Below are 18697 nucleotides of genomic sequence, written 5' to 3' on the forward strand. Positions count from 1 at the left end.
GAAGACGCGCTCCCTGCTCGGCCCGACAGCCTCGCTTGACCGCCAGTTCTTCTGCAGCCGAAGGCGGTAAGGTCTGGGGCGAGGGCGCGGGCCCGCGCGCCGAGGGCCTTTGGACCCAGCCGGGCGCGTTCCTGGGCAGGTTTCCCTCCCTGCGCCCAGGGGCCCCCTTGTCCCCCACACGAGTCCCATCTGTTTAGACCCGGGTTCTCCAGGCCTGGCCGGGTAACCCGTGAGTGTCTGGGCCAGAGTCGAAAGCCGGAGAGAGGGTCACCCTCTCAGTGCATAGAGCAAATCGGGGGAGGTAACGTCCCTGAGTCACGCCTCGTAGAAGAGGGGAAGGGCTGCTTTCTACTTTCTCGTTCTCTTCAAAGAAGGATGGCTTCTAAATCTGGTTTTCCGATTTTTCCCTCCTCCTTTCATGACTCACACGCCTCTGTCTCCACCAGGTGTTTGTTTGTTTTTAAAAAGAGTTTCTAACCTTTGTGTGCTTGAAGAACCTCATATGCCCCATAAAGGAACTTTTCTCTGAAGTAGAGGATCGGTTTTTGGGCCCAGACTCCTTTGAGAAAATCTGGAAACCAAGGTCTCTCTTCACAAAGAAGTGTAAGGGTTTTCCCAGGATCTCGCTGAGAGACAGTACAACGAAGTGGATGAGCGCCCCAGTCTCTCTTACCAGCCTGTGCTATATTCTATTGTGTGATCTCGGTTTCTCCATCTGTAAATTAGATGCATCCACCTATTCGGTGTGTTTCGGGGAGTATGGAATGCAATCGTAAGAAAATTCTCCACGTATTAAATGTCTTGTATTAGTTAGGCACTTGCCGTGGATGCTGGTTTAGAAAAAGACCCTATATTATTTCCCTTTTAGTGTTGAGATAGTGAACAGGTTCATTCCTTTTCCATATTCACTGCTGAAGCTACCTTTGAACCCATGAATACTTTTATCTTTTCCTCATTCCATCTCAGAGGGCATAGACTCCCTGTCTCACTTATTTGCTGTCTTTCAGTAAGGCTCTCTTTTAACAGTCTTCTCCTTCCCCTCTCTCCCCGAGATCTGAGTTTTGTGTCTTTTCATTTGACTTTCACAACCTTTTTTTTTTTTCTGGGCCATGTGTTTTCTCTTAATGGCTTGAATTTATCTTCGCCTAATAAATGGTTATTTACCTGTTTTTGTTTTTGTTTTTTTCCAGCTCGTGAGTGTATATTCATCTGTTTTATATATGGCATAATCATGACCCTGTCTCTCCTTAAAAGTAAATATAAAAATAGTTTAATTGATCTATATTGCAGCTTCCTTTTCCATTTCATTGGTTAGCCTGTTATTTAGCTAAACCTTTATCACTATCAGATTACTATAATTAATCTTTAATGGCAGTGTCCATTCTCAGCACCAAGAGAAAAATCAAATGCCTAGACCCCAGATTCTGTCACACTTATGTACTGGCTCTGGATGTGTTTGCTGTTTATTAGAACATCTTGTGCCTGTAACTAGTCTAGTCTAAGAGTAGACATGGTGTCTGTAGCGTTGTTCTGACTGTGCAGTTGCAGTTTCAGCACTGTGGCACTTACATTTGTTAATAAAGTTCCAAGATTTACTGAACTCTTACTTTTCAGTTCTCTTCATTTCTAGGTGTTTAAAAAAGAAAGCTGAATTTTTCTAGTGTGTAATACTTCATATTCTCATTTTGTGATCATGTAATTCCTCCCACCCCGACTTTTGTGAATATGTAGTACAAGTGGCATGTGGAAGTTTTTCTCTTGCAGCCAAAATTCTTAACTGTCTGAGCTGTGTGCCCTCAATATAACTGATGAACTGGGATGTACTTCCTTGTCATCATCTTTTAAACTCTTATTGCAATATGTGTTATAATGGATCTCAGAAGAAACTAGAAAGCATAGATTGAGAGTTCTTTTAGATCATAGAATTTTAAATTGTAGTGAATTTTAAAGAGAATCAAATACACTCACCTCTTCATACATAAATCCTTTCCATTTTAATCTGGGATACATGACTAGGTGTGCGGCATGAATAGATATGAAAATAGACTTGCGAACTCTTGGAACTATTATGCAAAATTATGCACATTTATATATTTTTTGGAGAGACTCTGGTGTCACAGTTTCTGAGATAAAGATATTTGGTCAATTCTATTTATTTATTTATTTTTGAGACAAGGTTTCTCTATGTTGCTCAAGCTTGTCTGGAACTCCTGGGCTCAAGTGATCCTCCCAACTCACCCTCCCAAGTAGCTGGGGTTGTAGGCACACACCTTGCCATGTTTGGACAACTCTAATTTTTATAAAATTATTTCTTTCACTGAACTAGAAATTGTGTCCTCACTGTCTCTTCTGTATTGTGGGTTTTCAACTATTTGAAGATACTTATATTCCACTGAGTGTTTTCTTCTCTAGAAAATATTATCAGTCTTTAACCTTTGTAAGTGACTTTTGTGTCATTGTTTTCGTTTGCATCTCCTCACACAACTCATAGCCCACTTGTGAATTTGTTTAGTTCATCCATATTCTTCCGACAAGAATGGTACCCCAAATTAGGTATTAACTAGTGTAGAAGACTGTAAGTTACCTCTCTGATTTTAAAGCATGTACTTTAAGAGTAGACTTGCTTCTTTGGCAACCACATTACACTGTTAATTTCTAATAATTTACTAGTTAAGATTAACTTTGGGGCTAGCCTTCCTGTGTTTAGATCCTAACTCTGCAGTTTATCAGCTGGGTAACCTTGAGTAAATTATGTAAACACTCTGGGCCTAAGTCTCCTCATCTCTAATATGGGGTTAATAATAGTGACTATCTTATGCAATTCTGAAGATAATTAAATTAATGTATATATGTAAGTCACTTAGAATGGGTTGGGGCATCCAAGTACTATGTATATATGATACCTGTTTTACTACTGGTTTCCTTGTCAACTAAAATTGTTGAATTGTTTTGTTCATGCTGTCTCCATTCTTAAAGTCATACTCTCTAAATTCTTTAATAGAATATTTTTTGGTAGGACTTTACATGTGTCTGTATTAAGTTTTATTTTGTAAGATTGCTTCTAGTCTGTTGACATTACATATATCCTGATTTGGTCATCCAATAAATATCAAATCTATGCGTTTGACAAACATACAAGTTTGATAATTTTGGCATTGCCTTCATGCAAATTTTTCACTAAAATGCTGTCTAGGCAGGGCTGAGGGCAGAGTTCTTTACCTGCTAAAGACCTCTCTTAAAGGTGATAAAAAATGTTATTATTAATTCTTTGGTTCAGGTTAGTCAGCCAATTAGAAATTCAGCTAATTTATCATCATCTACCTCATATGTTTCCAAGTTCTCACAAGGAATGTGTGAGGAACTTTGACAATTGCCTTACTAAAACCTAGATTTTATATGTCTCCTTTTTTTTACCCTATCATTACTTGTCCTTAGTGAAACTATACTGTATTCCAGCAGCATATGTTGATTACTACTTTTTTGTCTTTTTTTTCAGAAAAGGATTTTTATTTATTTATTTATTTTGAGACAGAGTCTCTGTCACCCAGGCTGGAGTGCGGTGGCCTCTTGGATTTAAGCAATTCTCCTTCCCTGGCCTCCCGAGTTGCTGGGTCTGCAGGAGCTTGCCACCACACCCGGCTGATTTGTGTATCAGAAAAGGATTTTTAATTCAAGTAAAAATGTGGAATGCTTTATGAATTTGTGTGTCATCATTGCACAGGAGCCATGCTAATCTCTGATTTGTTCCCGTTTAGTATATGTGCTGCTAAAGGAGCACTGATTACTACTTTTTCTAAGTGTTCACAAACTTCTCTTAGTAATGATTCTAGAATCATGTCTAAAATTACGTTTAACTTCAATGATCAATAGTTGACAGGATCCCATTTCTTTCTTTGAACATGAGTACTACATTTTCTATCTTCAGTCTTCTGGTAACCTCTCCTGCTCACCATAGTTCCTAAATGATTGCCAACAGCTATGCTATATGGAATTTTATTTGGAGCAATATACCTTGTTGAACAGTTAGGAACTGTCTTTTATCTTCATGTTCATATTGAGCTTTCATTTCCGCCAATTCATTGATAAATTTATTAAATGCCCATTTTGCACAAGATATCAATGCTTGTTTTACCTGATCCATCCAAAGATAATTTTTCTTAATAAAAATGCCTGAAGCAAACAGGTAATGTACATCTATTTCTCTCCATTCCTACTATTATTAATATTACTGTAATCTGGGCCACCATTCCTTCTTTAGTGGACTGCAGTAATAGCTTCCTGTAAACCTTCCTTCTTCCACTCCGTTTCTGTCTCTGGTCCTTATGTATGGCAGCCAAAGTTATCTTTGTTTTAAAAATGCTTGTATGTTTTAAAAGTCGTTTCTGGGAGGTTCAGTGACTCATGCCTGTAATCCCAGTGCTTTGAGAGGCCGAGGTGGGCGGATTGCTGAGCCCAGGAGCTCAAGACCAGCCTGGGCAACATGGCGAAACCTGTCTCTACTAAAAACGCAAAAAGTAGCCAGGCTCAGGAGGTTGAGGTGGGAGGATCTCTTGAGCCCAGGAAGTCAAGGCTGCAGTGAGCTGTGATCGTGCCACTGCACTCCAGTCTGGGCAACAGAGTGAGACCCTATCTCAAAATAAATACATAAGAATAAATAAATAAATAAGTCTTTTCTTTCCTAGTGGCATAAGCTGTAATCTAATTAGAATTTTATTTATAAGCATAGTACTTTCCAACTCCCTTTTTCTGTTTTCTCTTTACTGTCCTTTTAAATTCAAGCCCCCCTACCCCCGCTGCCCCACTTTTTTTTGGAGACAGAATCTTGCTCTATTGCCCAGGCTGGCAGTGGTGCAGTCTCGGCTTACTGCAACCTCTGCCTCCTGGGTTCAAGTGATTCTTGTGCCTCGACCTTCCAAGTAGCTGAGATTATAGGCATGTGCCACCACACCTGGCTAATTTTTGTATTTTTAGTAGAAACAGGGTTTTGCCATGTTGGCCAGGCTGATCTTGAACTCCTAAACTCAAGCAATCCACCTCCCTTGGCCTCCCAAAGTGCTGGGATTACAGATGTGAGCCACCGCACCCAACTTCAAACCCCTTTTTACCTTTGGTTTTCTTGGGGATGATATGAACTAGCAGCCAGATAGTAGGCATAGAGAGATGGTGACTCCCCACCAGTTGATCTTTGTGTGTATTACTCAAAAGACACATGTGAAGTGCTTATTATGTTACAGGCACTGTGTGAGGCACTAAGTTGACAAAGGGACATAATGTAATCTCATCCCTCAAAGAATCCTAAGTGCAAGAAAAGATGAAATAGGGGAAAATAGCTTGGAGAACCCAAAAATATATCTTCTTTTTGGTTGGGTGTTTTCCAGCGTAGCTTTTTTTTTCCCGTAAAGTGTTGAGAATTCATTCAAATATAAGTGAGTGGTTTGAAAATTAGCCATTGTTGATTAATCATTCTTTCACTAGTGCCACTGTTTACTATAATTGAAAAAATAGGCTGGGCGTGGTAGCTCACGCCTATAATAATCCTAGCACTTTGGGAGGCCGAGGTGGGTGGATCGCTTGAGGTCAGGAGTTCAAGACCAGTGTGGCCAACATGATGAAACTCCATCTCTTCTAAAAATACAAAAATTAGCTGGATGTGGTTGCATTCACCTGTAATCCTACCTACTTGGGAGGCTGAGACAGGGGAATCGCTTGAACCTGGGAGGCAGAGGTTGCAGTGAGCTGAGATCTTGCCACTGCACTCCATCCTGGGCGACAGAGTGAGACTCTGTTTCTAAATAAATAAATAAATAAAGAGGCTGGGCATAGTGCCTCATGCTGTAATCCCAGCTCTTTGGGAAAAATTACTTTGAGGCCAAAAGTTTAAGACCATCCTGGGCAACTTTGCAAGGCCCCATCTCTACAAATGAAAAAAAATTAGCCAGGTGTGGTGGCATGTATCCCAGCTACTAAGGAGGCTGTGGTGGGAAGATTGCTTGAGCTCAAGAGTTTGAGGTTACACTGAACTATGATCACGCCACTGTACTCCAGTTTGGGCGACACAGTGAGACTGTTTCAAAAAAATAAATTAATTTTTTAAAAATAAGAAAATATATATAAAAGACCATTTCTGTGTTATCTTAAGTTTGGTTGTATTTCAGCTAATTGATTAAATCATGATTATGAGCTTTATTACTCTGTTTTACTGACTAGTATACTGTGAACAGAAGAAAGTACATACTTAGATAAGATGTATAATACTAAATTCAATCATCTGAACTTTTAATTTTTTTAGTTTTAATTTTTGTGGGTACATAGTAGGTGTATATATTTATGGGGTACATGAGATGTTTTGAAATCGGCATGTAATGTGAAATAAGTACATTATGGAGAATGGGGTATTCATCCCCTCAAGCATTTATCCTTTAAGTGACAAACAATCCAAATACACTCTTTAAGTTATTTTAAAATACAAAATTAAGTTATTAATGACTATAGTCACCCTTTTGTGCTACCAAATAGTAGGTCTTATTTATTCTTTGTATTTTTTTGTACCCATTAACCATCGCCCACATCCCCATACTACCCTTCGCAGCTTCCAGTAACCATCCTTCTACTCTCTCTGTCCATGAGTTCAGTTATTTTGATTTTTAGATCCCGCAATTAAGTGAGAGCATGTAATGTTTGTCTTTTTGTGCCTGGCTTATTTCACTTAACATAATGATCTCCAGTTCCATCCATGTTGTTGCAAATGACTGGATCTTACTCTTTTTTTTTTTTTTTACAAGACGGAGTCCTGCTCTTGTGCCCAGGCTAGAGTGCAGTGACAATCTCGGCTTACTGCAACCTCCACCTCCCAGGTTTAAGTGATTCTGCTGCCTCAGCTTCCTGAGTGGCTGGGATTACAGATGCGCACCACCACACCCAGCCAATTTTTGTATTTTTAGTAGTGACGGGGTTTCACCATATTAGCCAGGCTGGTCTCAAACTCTTAGCCTCAAGTGATCTGCCTGCCTTGGCCTCCCAAAGTGCTGGGATTACAGACGTGAGCCATTGTGCCCAGCCATGGATCTCATTCTTTTTTATGGCCAAATAGTACTTCATTGTATATATGTACCACATTTTCTTTATTCATTCATCTGTTAATGAACACTTCGATTGCTTCCAAATCTTAGCTATTGTAAACAGTGCTGCAACAAACAGGAATGCAGATACCTCTTCAATATACTGATTTCCTTTCTTTTGGCAGTGGGATTGCTGGATCATATGGTAGCTCAATTTTTAGTATTTTGAGGAACGTCCAAGTTGTTCTCTATAGTGGTTGTACTAATTTACATTCCCATCAACAGTTTAGGAAGGTTCCCTTCTCTGAACATCCCCACCAGTATTTGTTACTGCCTGTCTTTTGGATATAAGCCATTTTAACTGGGGTGAAATGATAGCTCATTGTGGTTTTGATTTGCATTTCTTCGATGATCAGCAATGTTGAGCACCTTTTCGAATGCCTATTTGCCATTCGTATGTCTTTTGAGAAATGTCTATTCAGATCTTTTGCCCATTTTTTAATGGGATTATTATTTTTTTTTTTCTAGAATTGCTTGAGCTCCTTATATATTCTGGTTATAAATCTCTTGTCAGATAGGTAGTTTGCAAATGTTTTCTCCCATTCTGTGGGTTATCTCTTCACTTTTTTTATTGTATCCTTTGCTGTGCAGAAACTTTTTACTTGATGTGATCCCACTTGTTTATTTTTGCTTTGGTTGCCTGTGCTTGTGGGGTACTGCTCAAGAAATTCTTGCCCAGACCAATGTCCTGGAGATATTCCCCAATATTTTCTTCTAGCAGTTTCACATTTTGAGGTCTTAGGTTTAAGTCTTTAATCCATTTTGATTTGATTTTTTTTTTAAGACAGGGTCTTGCTTGGTTGCCCAGGCTGGAGTGCAGTGGCTTGATAACAGCTCACTGCAACCTCCGCCTCCCAGGTTCAAGCAGTTCTTGTGCCTCAGCCACCCAAGTAGCTGGGACTACAGGCATGTGCCACCACGCCCAGCTAATTTTTGTATTTTTAGTAGAGATGGGGTTTCACCATGTTGACCAGACTGGTCTTAAACTCCTGACCTCAAGTGATCTGCTTGCCTTGACCTCCCAAAGTGTTGGGATTACAGGCATGAGCCACTGCGCCCAGCCTTATTTGATTTTTGTATATGGCCAGTGATATGGGTCTAGTTTTTTTCTTCTGCATATGCATATCCAGTTTTCCCAGCACCATTTATTGAAGAGACTGTCTTTTCCCCAGTGTATGTTCTTGGCACCTTTGTGGAAAATGAGTTAACTGTAGGTGGGTGGATTTGTTTCTAGATTCTCTGTTCTATCCCATTGGTCTGTGTGTCTGTTTTTATTCCAGTCCCGTGCTGTTTTGGTTACTATAACTCTGTAGTATAGTTGAAGTCAGGTAATGTGATTCCTCCAGTTTTGTTCATTTTACTCAAGATAGCTTTGACTATTCTGGGTCTTTTGTGGTTCCATATAAATCTTAGGATTGTTTTTTCTATTTCTGTGAAGCATGTCATTGTCATTTTGATAGGGATTGCCTTGAATTTGTAGATTGCTTTGATAGTAGTATTGACATTTTAACAGTATTGATTCTTTCAATCCGTGAACATGGAATACTTTTCCATTTTTTTGGTGTCCTCTTCAATTTCTTTCATCAGTGTTTTATAGTTTTCATTACAGAGATATTTCACTTCTTTGGTTAATACCTAGTTATTCAGTTTTATATGTGGCTGTTATAAATGGAGTTACTTTTAAAATTTCTTTTTCTCATTGTTCACTGTTGGCATATGGAAATGCTACTAATTTTTGTATGTTGATTTTATATTATGTAACTTTATTGAATTTGTTTATCACTTCTATTAATAATACTTTTTTTGTGGAGTCTTTAGATTTGTCCAAATACAAAATTGCATCATCTGCAAACAGGGATAATTTGACTTCTTCCTTTCCAATTTGGATGCCCTTTATAGCTTTCTATTGTCTGATTGCTCTAGCTGGGACTTCCAGTACTTTGTTGAATAACAATAGTGACAGTGGGCATGCTTGTCATGTTTCAGATCTTTGAGAAAAGGCTTTCTAGTTTTTCCCCATTCAGTATGATACTAGCTGTGGGTCTGTCATATATGGCTTTTATTATGTTGGGGTGTGTTCCTTCTATCCCCAGTTTTTTGAGTATCTTAACTTCTTTGTAAGATAAATATTTTATTTAAGATCTGTATATCCTTTTGCAACATATTTCATGCTCTTTTGACTTTTTTTTTTTTTTTCTTGAGACAGAGTCTTGCTCTGTCACCCAGGCTGGAGTGCAGTGGCATGATATCAACTCACTGCAACCTTCGACTCCCGGGTTCAAGTGATTCTTGTGCCTCAACCTCCCAAGTAGCTGGGATAACAGGTATGTACCACCACGCCTGACTAATAGCTGTATTTTTAATAGAGACAGGGTTTTACCATGTTGGCCAGGCTAGTCTTGAACTCCTCAGTGATCTGCTGCCTCAGCCTCCAAAAGTTCTGGATTACAAACTGAAGCCACCACACCTGGCCTATGTTCTTTTGACTTTAAAAGAAATTAAACAGATCTGTGTTCAAGATGGCCGAATAGGAACAGCTCTGGTCTGCAGCTCCCAGTGTGACTGATGCAGAAGACGGGTGATTTCTGCATTTCCAACTGAAGTACCTGGTTCATCTCATTGGTACTGGTTGGACAGTGAGTACAGCCCACAGAGGGCTAGCTGAAGCAGGGCAGGGCGTCGCCTCACCCAGGAAGCAGAAGGGATTGGAGGATTTCCCTTTCCTAGCCAAGGGAAGCTGTGACAGACTGTACCTGGAAAAATGGGACACTCTTGCCCAAATACTGCACTTTCCCCATGGTCTTAGCAACTGGCAGAACAGGAGATTCTCTCTTTTGCCTGGTTTGGCGGGTCCCACACCCACGGAGCCTTGCTCACTGCTAGCACAGCTGTCTGAGATGGACCTGCGAGGCTGCAGCTGGGTGGGGGGAGGGTTGTCCACCATTGCTGAGGGTTGAGTAGGTAAACAAAGCGGCCAGGAAGCTCAAACTGGCGGAGCCCACCCCAGCTCAGCAAGGCCTACTGCCTCCATAGACTCCACCTCTGTGGGCAGGGCATAGTGGAAAAAAAGGCAGCAGAAACTTCTGCAAACTTAAACGTTTCTGTCTGACAGCAGTGGTTCTCCCAGCACAGCATTTGAACTCTGAGAACGGACAGTCTGCCTCCTCAAGTGGGTCCCTGACCCCCATGTAGCCTAACTGGGAGACACCTCCCAGTAGGGAGCAACAGACACCTCATACAGGTGGGTGCTCCTCTTGGACGAAGCTTCCAGAGGAAGGATCAGGCAGCAATATTTGGTATTCTGCAATATCTGCTATTCTGCAGCCTCCACTGATGATACCCAGGCAAACAGGGTCTGGAGTGGACCTCCAGCAAACTCCAGTAGACCTGCAGCTGAGGGACCTGACTGTTAGAAGGAAGACTAACAAACAGAAAGGAATAGCATCAGCATCAACAAAAAGGACATCTACACCAAAACCCCATCTGTAGGTCACCAACATCAAAGACCAAAGGTAGGTAAAACCACAAAGATGGGGAGAAACCAGAGCAGAAAAGCTGAAAATTCTGAAAACCAGAGCACCTCTTCTCCTCCAAAGGATCACAGCTCCTCGTCAGCAACAGAACAAAGCTGGACAGAGAATGACTTTGATGAGTTGACAGAAGTAGTCTTCAGAAGGTAGGTAATAACAATCTTCTCTGAGCTAAAGAAGCATGTTCTAACCCATTGCAAGGCAGCTAAAGACCTTGATAAAAGGTTATGGCTGACTAGAATAAACAGTGTAGAGAAGACTTTAAGTGACCTGATGGAGCTGAAAACCATGGCATGAGAACTTGGTGATGCATGCACAAGCTTCAATAGCCGAATCAATCAAGTGGAAGAAAGGATATCAGTGATTAAAGATAAAATTAATGAAATAAAGCGAGAAGACAAATTTAGCAAAAAAAGAGTAAAAAGAAACGAATAAAGCCTTCAGGAAATATGGGATTATGTGAAAAGACCAAATCTATGTTTGATTGGTGTACCTGAAAGTGACGGGGAGAATGGAACCAAGCTGGAAAACACTCTTCAGGATATTATCCAAGAGGACTTCCCCAACTAGCAAGGCAGGCCAACATTCAAATTCAGGAAATAAAGAGAACGCCATAAAGATACTCCTTGAGAAGAGCAACCCTAAGACACATAATTGTCAGATTCACCAAGGTTGAAATGAAGGAAAAAGTGTTAAGGGCAGCCAGAGAGAAACGTCGGGTTACCCACAAAGGGAAGCCCATCAGACTAACAGTGGATCTCTCGACAGAAACTCTACAAGCCAGAAGAGAGTGGGGGCCAGTATTCAACATCCTTAAAGAAAAGAATTTTCAATCCAGAATCTCATATCCAGCCAAACTAAGCTTTGTAAGTGAAGGAGAAATAAAATCCTTTATAGACAAGCAAATGCTGAGAGATTTTGTCACCACAAGGCCTGCCTTACCAGAGCTCCTGAAGGAAGCACTAAACGTGGAAAGGAACAACTGGTACCAGCCACTGCAAAAACATGCCAAATTTTAAAGACCATGGATGCTGTTAAGAGACTGCATCAATTAACGGGCAAAATAACCAGCTAACATCATAATGACAGGATCAGATCCACACATAACAATATTAACCTGAAATGTAAATGGGCTAAATGCCCCCAATTAAAAGACACAGACTGGAAAATTGGATAAAGAGTCAAGACCCATCAGTGTGCTGTATTCAGGAGACCCATCTCACATGCAGTGACACACTTAAGCTCAAAATAAAGGGATGGAGGAAGATCTACCAAGCAGATGGAAAGCCAAAAAAAGCAGGGGTTGCAGTCCTAGTTTCTGATAAAACAGACTTTAAACCAACAAAGATCAGAAGAGATAAAGAAAGCCACTACGCAATGGCAAAGGGATCAATTCAACAAGAAGAGCTAACTATCCTAAATATATATACACCAAATATAGGAGCATCCAGATTCATAAAGCAATTCCTTAGAGACCTACAAAGAGACTTAGACTCCCTCATAATAATAATGAGAAACTTTAACACCCCACTGTCAATATTAGATCAATGAGACAGAAGGTTGACAAAGATATCCAGGACTTGAACTCAGTTCTGCACCAAGCAGAGCTAATAGACATCTACAGAACTCTCCACCCCAAATCAACAGAATATACATTCTTCCAGCACCATATCGCACTTATTCCAAAATTGATCACGTAGTTGGAAGTAAAGCACTCCTCAGCAAATGTAAAACTACAGAAATCACAACAAACTGTCTCTCAGACCACAGTGCAATCAAATTAGAACTCAGGATTAAGAAACTCACTCAAAACCGCTCAACTACATGGAAACTGAACAACCTGCTCCTGAATGACTATTGGATACATAACAAAATGAAGGCAGAAATAAAGATGTTCTTTGAAACCAATGAGAACAAAGACACAATGTACCAGAATCTCTGGGACATATTTAAAGCAGTGTGTAGAGGGAAATTTATAGCACTAAATGCCCACAAGGGAAAGCAGGAAAGATCTAAAATTGACACCCTAACATCACAATTAAAAGAACTAGAGAAGAAGAGCAAACACATTTAAAAGCTAGCAGAAGGCAAGACATAACTAAGAGCAGAAGTGAAGGAGATAAGAGACACAAAAAACCCTTCAAAAAATCAATCCAGGAGCTGATTTTTTGAAAAGATCAACAAAATTGATAGACTGCTAGCAAGACTAATAAAGAAGAAAAGAGAGAAGAATCAAATAGATGCAATAAAAAATGATAACGGGGATATCACTACCGATCCCACAGAAATACAAGCTACCATCAGAGAATACTATAAACACCTCTACACAAATAAACTAGAAAGTCTAGAAGAAATGGATAAATTCCTGGACACATACAGCCTCCCAAGACTAAACCAGGAAGAAGTTGAATATCTGAATAGACCAATAACAGGCTCTGAAATTGAGGCAATAATTAATAGCCTACCAACCAAAAAAATTCCAGGACCAGACAGATTCACAGCCATATTCTACCAGAGGTACAGAGGGGAGCTGGTACCATTTCCTTCTGAAACTATTCCAATCAATAGAAAAAGAGGGAATCCTCCGTAACTCATTTTATGAGGCCAGCATCATCCTGATAACAAAGCCTGGCAGAGACAAAACAAAAAAAAGAGAATTTTAGACCAATATCCCTGATGAACATCGATGCAAAAATCCTCAATAAAATACTGGCAAACTGAATCCAGCAGCACATCAAAAAGCTTATCCACCACGATCAAGTTGGGTTCATCCCTAGGATGCAAGGCTGGTTCAACCTATGCAAATCAATAAACGTAATCCATCACGTAAACAGATCCAACAACAAAAACCACCTAATTATCTCAATAGATGCAGAAGAGGCCTTGACAAAATTCAGCAGCCCTTCCTACTACAAACTCTCAGTAAACTAGGTATTGATGGAACATATCTCAAAATAATAAGAGCTATTTATGACAAACCCACAGCCAATGTCATACTGAATGGGCTAAAACTGGAAGCATTCCCTTTGAAAACCAGCACAAGACAAGGATGCCCTCTCTTACCTCTTCTATTCTACATAGTTTTGGAAGTTCTGACCAGGGCAAGCAGACAGGAGAAAGAAATAAAGGGTATTCAGTTAGGAAAAGAGGAAGTCAAATTGTCCCTGTTTGCAGATGACATGATTGTATATTTAGAAAATCCCATCGTCTCAGCCCAAAACCTCCTTAAGCTGATAAGCAACTTCAGCAGAGTCTCAGGATACAAAATCAATGTGCGAAAATCACAAGCATTCTTATACACCAGTAACAGACAAACAGAGAGCCAAATCACGAGTGAACTCCCTATCACAATTAGTTCAAAGAGATACCTAGGAATCCACCTTACAAGGGATGTGAAGGACTTCTTCAAGGAGGGCTACAAACCACTGCTCAAGGAAATGAAAGAGGAAACAAACAAATGGAAGAACATTCTATGCTCATGGATAGGAAGAATCAATATTGTGAAAATGGTCATACTGCCCAAGGTAATTAATTTACAGATTCAATGCTATCCCCATCAAGCTACCAATGACTTTCTTCATAGAATTGGAAAAAACTACTTTAAAGTTCATATGGAACCACAAAATAGCCCACATTGCCAAGACAATCCTAAGCCAAAAGAACAAAGCTGGAGGCATCATGCTACCTGACTTCAAACTATACAACAAGGCTACAGTAACCACAACAGTTTTGGTACTGGTACCAAAACAGAGATATAGACCAATGGAACAGAACATCTACAACCATCTGATCTTTGATAAACCTGATAAAAACAAGAAATGGGGAAAGGATTCCCTATTTAATAAATGATGCTGGGAAAACTGGCTAGCCATATGTAGAAAGCTGAAACTGGATCCCTTCCTTACACCTTATACAAAAATTAATTCAAGATGGATTAAAGACTTAAGTGTTAGACCTAAAAACCATAAAAATCCTAGAAGAAAACCTAGGCAATACCATTCAGTACATAGGCATGGGCAAAGAGTGCATGACTAAAACACCAAAAGCAATGGCAACAAAAGCCAAAATAGACAAATGGGATCTAATTCAACTAAAGAGCTTCTGCTCAGCAAAAGTAACTGCCGTCAGAGTGAACAGGCAACTTACATAATGGGAGAAAATTTTTGCAATGTACCCATCTGTCAAAGGGCTAATATCCAGAATCTACAGGAACTTAAACAAGTTTACAAGAAAAAACAACCCCATGAAAAAGTGGGCAAAGGATATGAACAGACACTTCTCAGAAGAAGACATTTATGCAGCCAACAGACACATGAAAAAATACTCATCATCACTGGTCATCAGAGAAATGCAAATCAAAACCACAGTGAGATACCATCTCATGCCAGTTAGAATGGCAATCATTAAAAAGTTATGAAACAACAGATGCTGGAGAGGATGTGGAGAAATAGGAAAGCTTTTACACTGTTGGTGGGAGTGTAAACTAGTTCAACCATTGTGGAAGACAGTGTGGCGATTCCTCAAGGATCTAGAACTAGAAATACCATTTGACCTAGCAATCCCATTACTGGTTATATGCCAAAAGGAGTATAAACCATGCTACTATAAAGACACATACACATGTGTGTTTATTGTGGCACTATTCACAATAGCAAAGTCTTGGAACCAACCCAAATGTCCATCAATGATAGACTGCATTAAGAAATTTTGGCACATATACACTGTGGAATACTATGCAGCCATAAAAAAGGATGAGTTCATGTCCTTTGCAGGGACATGGATGAAGTTGGAAACCATCATTCTGAGCAAACTGTCACCAGGACAGAAAACCAAACCCTGAATGTTCTCACTCATAGGTGGGAACTGAACAATGAGAACTCTTGGATACAGGGTGGGAAGCATCACACACTGGGGTGTCGTGGGGTGGAGGACTGGGGGAGGGATAGCATTAGGAGAAATACCTAATGTAAATGACGAGTTGATGGGTGCAGCAAACCAACATGGCACATGTATGCCTGTGTAACAAACCTGCATGTTGTGCACATGTACCCTTGAACTTAAAGTATATTAATAATAAAAAAGAAACAAAAAGAAATTAAACATATGTAGGCTAAAAGGAAATATGGGTATCAAGAAATGACATACAGTTTTAAGGTTTCAATGACAGAAAAGAAAAAAGCTAAAAGTGTTCCCAAAGGCAGGAAAAATAAAAACCTAACAGTTCTGGGCACAGTGGCACAGCCTGTAGTCCCAGCTACTTGTGAGGCTGAAGTGGGAGGATTGCTTGAGCTCAGGGATTCAAAGCTGTAGTATGCAATGGTCCTGACTGTGAATAGCTACTGCTTTCTAGCCTGGGCAATGTAGTAAGACCCCATATCTTCAAAACAAAACAAAAACTATAATAGCAATAATAGTGACAATGTTCTGTTGTTAGTCACAGAGCAGAAGTACCATGTCTGGAAAAACGATTGTATTTCATGGAGATGCTGTGGCTAATGATGCTGTTATGAACAGGGATATTGGTATGTCTGGTAAATTGAATATGGAGCCAGAAAAGTTACTGTGTTTGAGAATAAAAGTGATAGTACATGTCTCTGTCATTAAACTAGGAAATGTAGCACAGATTTTTTTTTTCTTTTTGCTTAACTGTAGGTATATAATAAAGCATTCTGACTAACTGTTAAATAGAGCCTTGATAGACCATATATCTAGGTTCATCTGTTATCTGTCTGTCTATCTACCTATCTATGTGTTAATATTAGGAGCTTCTGATTTATTTAATACTTCTTCCTGTTTGTAAAAATTAACTGCAGTAGTTGACTCAGATTGGCTGTGAGCAAAAACAGAACTATTAATTCGACTTACTAATTTATGTAAAACATTTTCTGACTTTTAAAAATCATCTTAAGTAACGCAAGGGTAGAGTAATTATCAGCCCACCAACTATTTATTTATTAGGATTCCTATTGCCATAGGCAGAATAAAGCAATTTTTCATATTGTGACTAATGGCAATTTTGGTTAATTTTGCACAGTTAGTTTAAATCTATCTTAAGTAACCAGTCTGCTTTTGGTAAAATTTTCCTGTCTGAAATAGGAAACTCTCAGTTTATATTTTCTTTGTTCTATTTTTTTTTTTTTTTTTGAGACAGAGTCTTCCTCTGTTGCCCAGGCTGGAATGCAGTGGTACGATCTTGGCTCACTGCAAACTCTGCCTCTCAGGTTCAAGCGATTCCTGTCTTAGCCTCCTGAATAGCTAGGACTACAGGCCTGTGCCACCACGCCCAGATAATTTTTGTATTTTTAGTAGAGACAAGGTTTCACCATGTTAGCCAGGGTGGTCTCAATCTCCTGACCTCATGATCTGTGCACTTCGGACTCCCAAAGTGCTGGGATTATAGGCATGAGCCACTGCGCCCAGCCAAGATTAGTTTATATTTTCTAGTTCTCATTGTGTATGAATTTTATTGTGTCAGATAGCTCTCCATGAAAGCACTCCTGATTGTATCTACCCTTATTCTTAGCTCTTGGTTTTCTTGCACAGATTCCAGTATTTCCTCAAGAAGATAGGAAATCAGGTGCTAAGAATGAGGAAAGTAGGCCATTTGTGCTTTCTAGACTATTCTGGGCCTAGAATCTCAGGTTTGCCTTTCTGATTTGTTATTATTAACGTTTGGATGCTTTCAATTTTAAAATCTTCTTCTTCTTCTTCTTCTTTTTTTTTTTTTTAAAGACAGAGTCTCGTTCTGTCAGCTAGGCTGAAGTGCAGTGGCACGTTCTCGGCTCACTGCAACCTCCATCTCCCAGGCTCAAGCAGTTCTCCTGCCTCAGGCTCCTGAGTAGCTGGGATTACAGGCATGTGCCACCATGCCCTGCTAATTTTGCCCACCTCAGCCTTCAGTATAGCTGGGACTATGCGGAACTCTTTCTTCTATATTTTTTTCAGCCCTACTTTCAGTTTGTTTCCACTGTACTTAGAGGGAGTTGCTGTTGCCTTCAGTAATGATTCCTCCTTTTCTTTTCTTTTCTTCTTTTTTTTTTCTTTTCTGGAGGAGTCTTGCTCTGTCACCCAGGCTGGAGTGCAGTGGTGCGATCTCCGTGCCGCCTCCACCTCCAGGGTTCTTCTGCCTTACAGGTGTGAGCCACTGTGCCCTACCCTCAATTTTAAAATATTTTTAAAAAGAAAAGTCTTCCTCCTGTTTTTAGTCCCATTAACCAGAGGTAAAACCATGGTTTACAAAACAAAACAAAACCAGAACACTTTTGAGGCTGGGCGTAGTGACTCACACCTGTAATCCCAGCACTTTGGGAGGCTGAGATGGGCAGATCACTTGAGGTTAGGAGTTTGAGACCAGCCTGGCCAACATAGCAAAGACCATCTCTACTGAAAATACAAGCAAATTAGTCAAGTGTGATGGCAGGTGCCTGTAGTCCAGATACTCGGGAGGCTGAGGCACAAGAATCACTTGAACCTGGGAGGCAGAGGCTGCAGTGAGCCGAGATTGAGCCACTGTACTCCAGCCTGGGCAACAAAAAACCAAACAAGCCACTTTTGGGCCTGGTGCAGTGGCTTACACCTATAATCCAGCACTTTGCAGGGCTGAGGCGGGCAGGAGGTTTGTGCCCAGGAGTATGAGACTGGTGAAACCCCATCTCTACTAAAAATACAAAAAATATTAGTGGGGGGTGATGGCACACACCTGTAGTCCCAGCTACCTGGGAGGCTGAGGCAGGAGGATTGCTTGAGGCTAGGAGATCAAGTCGCAGTGAGCTGTGATTGTGCCACTGGACTCCAGCCTGGGCAGCAGAGTAAGACTCTTTGTCTCCAAAAAATCCTCAAAAAATACTTTTATTTGAAATTTGATAGATTCAAAAAGTTATACATATAGTATTTTAATTACACAGCTTGATGAATTTGTCTATTCATGCACCTGTGCCGCAGTGTTTTGGTTATAGAAGCTTTATAGTATATTTTAATGTCTGGTAAGTCTAGTCTCATTTTGTAGTTTTTTTTTTTTTTTTTTTGAGACGGAGTCTCGCTCTGTCGTCC

At 40.1% G+C, this 18697-nt stretch overlaps 1 protein-coding gene across 1 annotated transcript in view; it reads left to right on the forward strand.

Annotated features, from left to right (window-relative positions):
• The first annotated feature begins 2 nt into the window (after nucleotides 1-2).
• Nucleotides 3-18697, forward strand: part of TFDP2 (transcription factor Dp-2 (E2F dimerization partner 2)) — a 220455-nt gene continuing 201760 nt past the window's right edge. The window contains exon 1 of the mRNA XM_011958086.1: nucleotides 3-66. The gene's annotated coding sequence lies outside the window, so the exon portion shown is untranslated. The remainder of the gene's footprint in view (nucleotides 67-18697) is intronic.

The sequence above is a fragment of the Colobus angolensis genome, unplaced genomic scaffold, assembly GCF_000951035.1.
Source record: "Colobus angolensis palliatus isolate OR3802 unplaced genomic scaffold, Cang.pa_1.0 Scaffold46, whole genome shotgun sequence".
Taxonomy (NCBI): Eukaryota; Metazoa; Chordata; class Mammalia; order Primates; family Cercopithecidae; genus Colobus; species Colobus angolensis.